This window comes from Nematolebias whitei, unplaced genomic scaffold (genome assembly GCF_014905685.2).
Source record: "Nematolebias whitei isolate Nwh7 unplaced genomic scaffold, NemWhi1 Nwh_scaf_182, whole genome shotgun sequence".
Taxonomy (NCBI): Eukaryota; Metazoa; Chordata; class Actinopteri; order Cyprinodontiformes; family Rivulidae; genus Nematolebias; species Nematolebias whitei.
The window spans coordinates 11,299-23,743 of record NW_023618727.1 but is presented as its reverse complement, the minus strand read 5'-3'; the positions used below and the strand labels follow the sequence as shown (position 1 = coordinate 23,743).

At 40.3% G+C, this 12,445-nt stretch overlaps 1 long non-coding RNA gene across 1 annotated transcript in view; it reads left to right on the top strand.

Moving 5' to 3' along the window:
- The window catches only part of LOC119429248, a 20,694-nt gene extending 8,535 nt beyond the window's left edge, over positions 1-12,159 (top strand). Inside the window, exon 4 of the long non-coding RNA XR_005187750.1 lies at positions 11,459-12,159. This is a non-coding gene — a long non-coding RNA (uncharacterized LOC119429248). The remainder of the gene's footprint in view (positions 1-11,458) is intronic.
- Positions 12,160-12,445: the final 286 nt, after the last annotated feature.

Sequence of the window (12,445 nt, the reverse complement as noted above, 5' to 3'; positions counted from 1 at the left end):
TTTTTTTTCCTGCATACCTCTTAATTGGAAGGATCAGCTGGTCTCTCAACAAAATCGATCAACTTCTCCCGACAGGAGTCAGGGTAAAGAGGACCCTCTGAACTCTGAAGGACAAATTGGATTCATGATGACAACTAGATTCTACTGTTTGGATTGATGGAATCTGGTTGTCTACAAATTCGTGTGGAGGTGTTGAAGCTTGACAGTGCTCGGACTGAATGTGGAGCTGTGACAGGGAATTGGAGCAGCTGTTATCAGGACTGTAGATGAACAGATGCTGGGATATATTCATCATTTAACGCGGGTTCCTCATTTTTCTGGACTGAATAAAACGTGCATTGAATTTAAGGAAATGCAAACGTGAGACGTCATTTAGATTTGACCCATCAAAATGAATGCGGTCATTTATTTACAGAATCAAATTTAACATCAAACATTTACATTAATTTGGCAAATTATGAAAATAACAACAAAGCAATCAATCAGGAAAAATCATACGGCCATGATTTCTCCGTTGCTGCACCAACAGACATTTATAACTGTACAACTATGATCTTTTACCCACACGGATGTGAATAAGCACTTTACACAGACATTTCTAAATATCTGGGAGAATTTCTACTTCATAGGAAAGTTTAAAGATGGAAAGAAGTTTAGGGGAGTAAGATTGAATGTGAGGGAAATTAAGTGTTCACCAGAACCGACACTCTCCATCAGAAGCCCAGCTCGCCTCGGTACGCTTGGTAGGAAACTCGACCCATTACCTTTCTGATGATAATCAGCAGATATGGTGTTCCGTTAACGCTACCTGTCCAGCGTCTCCTTAGAATGACTGTAGCCCGTCAGAAGTAGTGGCGAGGCTCTGTTCGACACACATTCACCTCAGTGGAAAATGTTATAATCCCATGGAACTCGGAAGAGCTTTGTTGTCATGTCAGGAACTCCAACAGCACTCCATCAGAACTTTAGCTCTCGTGTAGTTTACAGAACTCCCACAGAACTCTTGAAGTCTGACAACTCTCCAACTCCGTGAACTCTGTAACTCTCTGAGTCGTAAGTCCATGTAGACCAGGAAGTATTGACATTTTAAAGACTCTTTCCCGGTTCGCTTTTTGGGATTTTTCATTGGTCAGAAACGACCAGAAGGGGTGTGTTTTTGTGACGTAAGAGGTTAGAGACAGCGAGAATTGTTATGGGACAGCTCAGAAATGTTCTCACAGACCGAGAGGGTTCTGTTTTGGCGTGTCTAAGAAACAGGTGCAAAACATCTCTATTTACGTCTGAGAGGATTCTAAAACATGACAGTTTTAACATAACAACTTGTTTTTCGTTTGACTGTAACCTTGTAAACGCACACACTTGCTCATTCAAAAGCAGAAATCAGAAAAATGCATAATTACTCTGCAACAGCTTTTAACATGAGAATAAAAATCATTACTCAGTTAATAAAATTGATTAGTTCACTGCAACATCTAAAATGGTTTGAACTAAGACACTTTGATTATCAACATTTGTAAGATAGTAATGATAATAAAAAGAGAGTGTTCTTTTCACTTGAATCTTCGGGAAAGAAAGTCTCAGGATGGGTGAACCTGTATTTATGGAGTCAAATACATGAAATGACAGCTTCTGTCCCACAAGGTTCTAAAGGTCAAGAGTTTTGACCTTAGACTGGGTTTCGACGTAGGCCTAGTCCACTACAGGACTGTGTTCTCCCTGGCAGCACTCATGAATGGTGAAATAATCTGGAGAAGCTGTGAGCTCGACTTTTGGAGTAAAGGATCAATTTGGCTGTTTTGGAGTTTCCATCAGAGAATATGTACCAGCGAGACTTTAAAGGCAGAAACAACAATTACAAGTTCTGCCTGACCCAAACTGTGGCCTTGATGCCAGACTTATCTCAACTCCTCCTGGAATGTTTTGAAAACAACAAAGATGCTTTGACTGTTTCCTCACCCCTCCCTTCCCCAAGGCCATGGACATACCATACCATACCATACCAATTTATTTATATAGCACTTAAAACAGCAACAAGGCCAACCAAAGTGCTGTACAAAAGAACACAAACATGCACAGCAGACAGGAAAACATAAAATAGAAATACAGATACAAATAGCAGCAGAAGCTAACTAAAATGGCCAACAGAGTAAAGAACAGACCAGGCCAAAACAAATCACACCGTGTTAAAGGCAAGCGAATAGAAGTGGGTCTTCAAGCGAGACTTAAAGACTGAGAGTGTGGGAGCCTGCCGGACACTCAGTGGCAACTCATTCCACAGTCTTGGACCTGCAACAGAGAAAGCCCTGTCACCCCTGAGCTTACGACGGGTTTCTGGGACTGAGAGAAGCATCTGGTCTGCTGACCTCAGAGAGCGTGGTGGGACATATGGCTGCAGAAGATCAGTGAGATAGGATGGGGCGGAACTGTTCAGTGATTTAAAAACATACATGAGAATTTTGAAATGGATCCGAAGGTGAATGGGTAGCCAGTGCAGGGAGGCCAAAACTGGTGTGATGTGCTCTCTATAGCCTGTACCAGTTAAAAATCGGGCTGCAGCATTTTGGACCAGTTGTAGACGAGCAATGGAGGACTGACATGTAACAGAACCTCAACTGAGCTGAAGATAAACATCACCTCTTATCTGGACAATGGCTGAGGGGGCGCTCTGGACAATGCTACGACTTTCCCTTAAAAATTCAATGTTTTCACCGCCTATATGTACATGTATAATGTCTGTTTATGTTGCTTTGCTGTGGTAGGTTTTTTTGATGCCTCAAATTGTGCCCTGTCTAGGCCACGGTTTGAGAGATCTTTTTTTATACCATCTCCATGTTTTCTTTCCTTTTCTTATCTAAGAAAAATATTATTCTGATTCAGAATAAGAAGGCCGCGCTAATTATTTTAGCGCAGATTCGCGCACTCCGCCCATCTTCGGACGATTGTACGTACATATTTGCGTTGTATCTCGGTGCAATGCCAATAAAGTTTATTCTGATTCTGAAATCAGCAGAAAGCAAGGTGACACACCCGAGTGTTCTTTTTTATACAAAGAACAATCTAGAACAGGTTTTTAGGTCTGAGAGTAAAGCATTGTGACTATTTTAACTATTAGTTCTGGGCCTTTTAATAAAACTATTGTACTCTGTTCTCCTGAAATGACCAAATAAAAAGCAACAACAAACGTCAATTTTTTCTCCCTTTCTCTCGGCGTTTCGTCGCTTCGATGAGTTGGGAGGCCTCCCAGGTGAGGGGTCCTTTATTGCTCAGCGGTGATGAAATTTGTAGGACCGCGGAGATTTCTTCATGTGTTTAAGAGTCTCTATGTCAATATGTTTTGAACTTTTCTAAGGACGTGTGTGCACTGGAGAGACCTAAGTCAGTGTGTCCATCTTCTCCTTTTTCTTTGGGGGAATAAGTTCAGTTCAGGTGTCAGGGCTTGGAGACTCCGGTCTCCTTTCCCAGTCTCGGACTGTCTTGTGTCAGGCCAATTGCCCTGACAAAGTGTGGTAAAGGGGGGGGATAATGGGCCTTTTCTGGGGGTGGGGGCTTCTGGGCTTATCGAGTCACTGGTCTCGATACAGTGGGGTCAGTCAGGTCACCCGTACTGACAAAGTGGGGGCTTTCATCAACCAGATCGATCCCAACTTGGTTCAGTGATGGGTTTGGCTCCTCCGCTGGCGTGCGATGTTCTCTCAACCACCTGATAAGGTCCGGTCCACCTCTGTTCAGCTCTGTAGGTGTCTGTCCACCTCGGCTCCTTCCTCTTCCTTATGATGACATTCAGCAGCACCAAATGTGTGGGACCTCCCAGGTTCTTCTCTCTCCTTCTGTTTTGTCACCTGTGAATGAAAGGCTGACACCTAGGTTCGGAATTTTTCAAAAGATGATTTGTACCTGTATTCCTTCATTTCTTCTCCCAGGGTCAGAGCAGTCGCTGGACCCAGAGACTGTCTTCCTTTTACTCGCCACCTGTAATACAAAATCTACAAACATCTTCTGTATCATTGTCTAGGGGGTCTGTCTTCAGATCTTTTCTAATTTTCCTGTCTACTTTTATCCTAGTTGGACAACAGTGTGGTTCTCCATAGGTCGTGTGATGTTCCCTGTGTTTAGTCCAATTGCAGCCCTCTAAGGCATGTGACTATATTTTCTGTCTCTTCCACTAAAGGGGTATGTCAATATAAAATATTTCATTATTACTTCTTCACTGTAATGGTTTTATAGAACAACATGAATCACATCCCATTTGTACTTTCATCCCTTCCTTTCATGTTTACAAACCTGAACCTCAAAAGGATACGTTGGATTTCCCAGAGTCCTTACTTTGGATCTTCCTAGAAGAAGCAAAGTTATTTTCACAAGAGAACATAGAAATCAAGGACAGAAATATGTTATTACCACATGCAATGAAAATGAGTAATCAGAATCAGAAAAGTTAAGGTTTCAAAGTTTAGTGGTGAATATTTGGCATGAGTGATGTTAGTTTTTAGTTAAAATGATACATTTTATTTGTCTTACCTCCTCCTGTCTGTAGGAAAAAATTTAGTAAACGCATGCGCAGAAAATATTTTTTCATTCAAAACAGTACAATACAACAAAAATAAAAGGAAGTCAAAATCAGTTATTCAGCTCTGCCGTAGCTCCTTTGGAGATCTGTTTAGGCAAAACAATGCGTGACCATAATAAAAGTGTGGTTAAAACACTCTATACATGAAAACTCAATTAATTTCTTTTAGTCCAGTCAAGTCAAGTCAAATTAAATATATTTAAGAACACAGATCCACCACATTTTCATTGTTCTCCTGGGTCTAAAAAAGGGGCGTCCTCCTAAGAGAACCGTCCTGTACGCATGAAAGAGAAATTCTTTGGTTATAAAAATCTCCTATTTACACAAAATAGGATGATGATCTATGATCTAATGATGAAAATGATCTAGCATCCTTTAAATTTCTCAAAAATCAACAGTGAACCAAGAGATGTATTTTTTTATTATTAGTGTTTATTGCTTTGTTGTGAAGTTGATAAAATTTGTATATTGGCACCTCTTTTTTCATGATCTAGCAAGGCAAATCTGTACATCAATCACTGTTACCTCCCCTTTTTTCTGAAACAGTACACCGTTCAGTGTGTCCTATATTTGGTTTTTGGTTATGTAAGATCCCTGCCTTGTGTTCACCCAAAATACTTTTTATGTGTGATCTGAATTTTCCCCTGTACATAATAATTTATTTATTTATTTTCCAAATTAGCGCTCTATAGGAAATATGAGATCAACCACAATTTTGAGTTTCCAGCTTAGATTGTAGACCAACAAAACCAAATGTCCTAAACATCGAGCCAATATCATGTACAACTTGAAGCATCAGCAAATAACTAGACCTCATTCCTTGCTGCCAACCAGACCAGTCAAAAAATAATCTCAGCTCCAATGCAAAACCCAGACAGATTTAACCCAAAAAACTAACAAACATCACTTTCTCTTTCTTGTCACTGAGTCCTTATGACTCCTGGAGACTAATCTGTAAAGACAAAGTGAACCCAATGAAAAAGCCAATAATTTGTTCAGGGGTAGCATTATTCATTTTGATACAAGGTTGTAAGATTATAAACCTCTTCTTTTGTCTAAAAGCAATTGAACAAGGCAGGTGTTCCAGCAACCTCAAAACTACATTTCAAAATTAAAAGTCTTGCTGTAATGTTTGAAAAGTGTGTCTATGTGGGTGCATTTATGTCAGAGCAAAATGCAGCATCCATCCTGGATCCGGAGTGAACGCACCATCATAAATCACATGTAAAGTCGACACTCAAATCCAGACGTGTAGTGACATTTGCTTGACCACGGCTCCAGGTTTTCTCCAGCCTGACTTTGGAGATACTGCAAGTTCAGAGTTTGAGTTCATCATGATGTTAGGCCAGCTCCCCCTCCTGAACAAAGTAAAGTTCCACAGACACCAGCATTTTGTTTCAGTTCAGTTCATGACTCCAAACTTAGATTATTCTCTTGTTGTTTTGTAGCAGAACAGGATGCCTTTCAATCCCAGGTGCCGCAATCCGGTGGTCTCATGAAGTCACAATTTCTTGGCAGCCTAGTTTTCTGCATCAACCATACACATGTGATCCACTACTGCACATCCAGAACCAGTCCAAGATGTCAAACTTACAATTGCTTGTGGGTCTTAGCATCCTATATGAACAATCGTTTGCATTATGTGTGTTGCCAGAACATCCCTCCCGATTCAAGAACTCACTCAGTTCAACTTTTCTTAATTTAGGATTAGCTTAAAAATAAAGCAATCCAATTAAATCCTGTTATTATTCTTTCATTTATTTATTTATAGCTCTAAACCACACAAAAAGTTGTATCAGGGCACTTAACAGAAACTGTCACCTAAATAGCAAATCTAATTTGTAAAGTTCTCCATCTCAGGTAACGCATAGACAAATAAAGCACAGATTGAGTGCTCTGATAGCCATTTCTATCCAGCTGGGTCATACTGCACTCTGGCCAGCACAAGGGCCTTAACAGCACCTCACACTAAACTCAGAATCCAAGGTAAAACTCTCCACACCACTCGTGTCAAACTCGAGGCCTGCGAGAACGTAAACGGTCTGATTTGTCATATAATAAGTGAAACAGGCACACTGACACAATCTGCTAGTATATTTTCCATATTTAATGCCTTAATACAGCGCTAAGTCTGCTAAAATTAGCCTTCAACTCTTAATGTGGTTATCTCAAATTTATCATGTTAAATTTGCATATAATTTCGGCTTATTTGCTCGTAAATAAGCCGATATTTTGACACTCACATATTGAACAAATGCTCCCTTCGTGGGTCGCTCAAAAATTCCACTCAACTGCTGTCATTTACATGATACAATCCTGCATCGTGCATTTAATTTTGGCTATAGATGAGTGATCGTCTCTTTCTGTAAGATTTCTGCTGGCTCTTAGAAATCTTCAGTTTGAAAGGTAAAATAAAATAAGTAAATGAACAAATAGATTACAAAAATCAACGTAACTTACTTAAAACGCAGCAAATATCGTTTAACCAATCAGTATTTGCCTTCCACAAACGTCTGTTTAACCACAAATGTTAACTTTTGGCCCACAGTGACCATGCCGGGACATTAGTTGGCGCTGTGGTCTTGTATCTTCGGTTACGCGCATGCTTGCTACCGCGGGTTGCACTTCCTGTGTAGCTAACGTTTAGCTAACCAGTCATGGAGGTGACAAAGGGTGGATTTCTGTTGGTTTTGTGGAGAGAAATTGACGTATTTTGACAGCAATGGGAGCAGACAGGAGTAGGAACCGACCAATAACCGAAAATGAAACAAAAACAAACAAAAAAAACCACGGGCGCAGCTATTTTGTAGTTTTCTTTCAGTAAACCTTCACTTTAACAGAAGTCAAAAGAACTACATTGCCCATAAGTCACCTGTTCCACCCGTAGCTTTTCACCGAGAGGGTGGGAGGAGCAGCAAAGTCTCCGTCAAAGAAACCAAATGGCTGAAATAGTTTGTAATGCAAGGTAAGAAGTAACTGTTTGTTTATTAAACTCACAGAACAGGCAGGAAAGTGTCAAATAACCCTGAACTTCATGAGAGTTGTGTAACTTGGTGCTGTGCTGCTTTAAACGTCTTAGCTGCAGCTGTGGGGAGTCGAACTTTGTTTACCGTCGGTAAATAAACTCAAACAGCACATTGTTCTCCACCTTGTCCCTTTTAATTTAAAAATTATGCTCTGCTTTTTTATGTGGGTTTTTAGGTTAAAATCTTCATTATCTGTTGCTGTTTGTAATGTTAAAAAACAATTGAACTTTACATGTTTAAAGTGCACGCATTCTCCAGTAAAAATATTCCTATTTTTATATTGTGATGTCCTACTTGATACTAGAATGGAGGAAAACGTGAATAACCATCACTTTATTGAGTAAATAGTTACTGTAGGCTGTAACCATGTCAGTATAACAACAAACTCATTATTGAAAGCATTCTCCGGTAAAAATATCCCAGTTTTTATATGAAAGACTGGTTACATATATATTATAATAATTGTTTGTTTTAGATTTAAGATATGATGTGTACAATTATGTTGTTGTGTTAAATTTTAGAGTTGATTTTTCTCAGTTCATTTCTTTACACCAGGGGCAATTCTAGAAGCCCGTTTTAGGGGGCTTAGCCCCCCAATGTTGACAATGGCTCTTGGCTTGAACAGCACAGTGGGTATTAGAATTATTGTAGGGGGGACATATTGGTGCGAGGTCTGTGAGTCCTCCCCCATAACTTTTTGAATAAAGTAGCTGCTATTTCCTGCATTATGGTGTATTCTAACAGGTTTTAAAACATCTATGTTTACCTACATAAGTAAATACTTGATTCAATAACTGTTTTAGAAAGCATGGCACAAGAAGTAGCACTAAGCTTTTTGTTTCTTTAATTTAATTTAATTTTTCTACCTAACACAGGAAGCTGTTAGCTCTGGAAGCAAACTGTTAAACAGCTTTGGACACAAAGACCCTTGTCACACACTTCAAAAGAGCAGGTAAGATACATAAAATCTTGTAATCTCTGCCTGGTGAGGCTGATTAAATAATTGTAAAATATGATAAGTGAAATAAATAAAGAAAATTGAGCTACTGTAATTTATATTTCCAAATGTCACATTTTCTTGACTTAATTTCAATTGTAAATCTCTTGTTTTTGATAAAATATTTTTTTCCAAAAGAAAGGCCAACAGATTTTAATTTGTAGTCACTGTAACCCTATTTTGACTTGTGCACTGTCTTCTTTCACTTTTAGGTTACACAAGGCTCTGGACCTGGTCAAGGCACTGGTCAAGCTGTGGAGAGATGAGGTGGAACACCAGACCTGCAATGGTCCAGTCTGTAAATGATGCTCTGAAGTCTGGTAAGATGCACGACATCCTGCTTCACCCAAACAAGCTCTTACCTCAACCACATAGACTGAACTTCTTGAGGACGTCGTCCAATATATAATTATGCCTTTAAACATTTCTATTTGTTGAGTTCTCTGCTTGGTACATTATTTTTCTTTTTTTGTTTGTTTGTTTGTTTAAACAATTTAAAACATGACAGTAATGTCACTGTTTAAAGGAAACAATTGCTCAATAAATTAGTAAAATGCAACTTGTTACGTTTGGATTCTTTCATCTAAGGTAGACATGGTGTGACTCATGTACTGGTTTTGATTTTTTGTTTTTACTGTCACTGACCTTCAAAAGAGCTAGAAACAGGGACTCAGCTGATCCTCCATAGAAAAATTATATGGACTACAGGCCATGTATTATTTGTATTATTTTTGGCAAACTTCTCTGCGTGTTTTGCCCATTGCATCAGAGTGGACATTGGACAGGTGTCCACTTCAATGCAATGTTTTTTTAACCCAACTTGTGATTTCCGGTCTAAAGGCCTGCAGTAGGCTATACTTAAGTTGTTGTTGATAAGCAGAGTCTGGGGTTTCATCATAATCAATTCCACTGTAGATTTTAAATTGTTGTCCATAACGCAGCTTCAGTTGTTCAACATCCTCCCCTGCCTTTTGTTTTACTCCGGACAGGGTACCATAGTCTGCCCGTCTTTTATCTTCTGTTAGTTCGGAGGGGTCTATTTTGCTTAACATTCCTCCCATTGTTATTGGTTATTTAAAGTGAGGAAGAAGGGGGAAAAATGTATGTATTCAGTATGGTTGTTCTTTATTAATATAGAGTTGTGGGTGGCACCAACAGAAAATGCCTCGAGGGCTCCCCAAAGAACCAGGCTTCTAGGCTAACCAGAAGGGTTAATCCGGGTTCCTGCTTAGGGTGCTAATCCCGAGAGTGAAGGGATTTTAGATTCAAATGAACCACCACGGGCTACACGGTGGCGCAACTGGTAGAGCTGCTGCCTCTCAGCGAGCAGGTCCCTGGTTCAAACCCCGGTCCAGGGGCCTTTCTGGGTGGAGTTTGCATGTTCTCTCCGTGCATGCGTGGGTTTTCTCCGGGTACTCCGGTTTCCTCCCACAGTCCAAAAACATGCATGTTAGGCTGATTGGTAACTCTAAATTGTCCCTAGGTGTGAGTGAGAGAGTGAATGGTTGTTTGTCTCGTTTGTCTCTATGTGGCCCTGTGATGGACTTGCGACCCGTCCAGGGTGTACCCCGCCCCTCGCACAGTGATTGCTGGACATGGGCACCAGCGACCCCCGTGACCCAAAATGGAATAAGCGGGTAAAGAAAATGGATGGATGGATGGATGAACCACCACGCCTAAAAAAAAATTCTAATGAAGATTTTTGTGTAAAATCGCCTCAATCTTTGCATTGTCATCGTTGGGTATCCAGATATCAGCAATATTTACTCACAAATCTTCCATCCATTCACAATAAAACACGCATTCGCACAGCGAACATTAAAACGATCGTTTAAAAACTGCACTTGTGTTCGTTCACAGCCTCACCAAATATTCATTAAGGTCTCGGTGCACGTCTCACTGTTTAAACAGGTCTCGACTTGTTACACCTAACTTTTAAGGTCTCAGTTGTATGCACAAACCAGCCTCACTTCAAACAAGGTGTTGGTCGGTTTAAACAAACAATCTCACTTTTTTAATAAGATCTCGATTGTATGGACAAAACAGTCTCACTTTTAACAAGGTCTCAGCTGTTTTGTGCAAACAACCTCACTTTTTTACTTTACTGGGTCTCGGCTTAAACTCTTTTCTCTTTTTCACTTTGCTCTCATTGCAAAGAAAATCTCTTTTTCACTTTGCTCTCATAAAAAAAAAATCTCATACTCGCCTTTCTGCCTTGTGTGAGAGATGGGCCGGATCTCCGTCGGTCTGTTCGTCGATGCCTCGAGTCGAACCTATTGCACGCTGGCCTGTGACACTGTGCGAGGGTCGAGGTACACCCTGGACGGGTCGCAAGTTCATCACAGGGCCACATAGAGACAAACGAGACAAACAACCATTCACACTCTCACTCACACAGTTTGTGTAGGGACAATTTAGAGTTACCAATCAGCCTAACATGTATGTTTTTGGTCTGTGGGAGGAAACCGGAGTACCAGGAGAAAACCCACGCATGCACAGAGAGAACATGCAAACTCCACCCAGAAAGGCCCCCGGACCGGAATTTGAACCAGGGACCTGCTCGTTGAGCCGCAGCAGCTCTACCATTTGCACCACCGTACTGCCCTTCGTTAAATTCAAAAGGGTGATATTAAAAAAAAATAATTTGTCACAAGTGGTCCTTTGTTCAGGACAGAATAACTTGAGCATTTATTGAGCATGTATCAGGAAAACTTGAAATTTAGTTTTTCGGCCTTTAAAATTGTTCTTTTGTGCAATTTATGTTGGTATTATGCAGACATAATATGGTAATTGTGAGTGTAAAATTGTGTTTCTGTGTGTGTGTGTGTGTGTTGAAGTAACATTGTCCTTAATGTTCATGTGTTTCAGTGGTTCCTGCTTCTGTTTAGATATGATTAAAAGAAGAAGCTCCTCAAGACTGAAGGCCTGATGTGGACCAGCAGGACCCAGAGCCTCTTATTATAGAGTGGAAGAAAAGACCCTTAGACCAGTCTGGTGGGAGACCAACTCAATATGGAGGAGACCAATATCAGGTTTTTGGTCACTACAGTTTCTTTAAAGAGCGAGGACGATAAAAGACAACTTACCAAGAACCCAGATTTAAAGACTCACAAAGACAGTTCCAGCTCTTCAAAGACTGACGTTAATGAGGACGATGAAGAGGAGGCTGAAATGACCGATCCTGACTCTCTGCTAAAGAACTCATCAGACTCTGAATCAGAACGTGAAGACAGTATGAAAGACTGGAAGGAGAGCAGGGCTCCTGAATCAGAGGTAAAAACTGTCAACAAATCTTTGAGCTGCTCTGAGTGTGGTAAGCAGTATGTCAGTAACCGGACTCTTCAAAGACACATGACAAGTCATCCAGGAGTGAAGTCTTCAAGTTGTCTGCTTAATAAGAAATGTGTTGGAGAGAAGAAAAATACAGAGTCACGTAGGAAAGTCCAGGCAAGACCAAAATCAATAAGTTGTGATGACTGTGGTAAAAGATTTACTTTCAAATCACAAATAAACAGACACATGAGAGTCCACACAGGAGACAAGCCATTTCCTTGTGAACTTTGTGGACAAAGGTTTAGTCTGAAGACAAATTTAAACTCTCACATGAGAGTCCACACAGGAGACAAGCCGTTTCCTTGTGAACTTTGTGGACAAAGATTTAGTCAGAAGGCAACTTTAAACTCACACATGAGAGTCCACACAGGAGACAAGTTGTTTCCTTGTGAACTTTGTGGACAAAGATTTAGTCATAAGACAAGTTTAAACAGTCACATGAGAGTCCACACAGGAGACAAGCCATTTCCTTGTCAACTTTGTGGACAAAGATTTAGTCATAAGACAAATTTAGACACACAC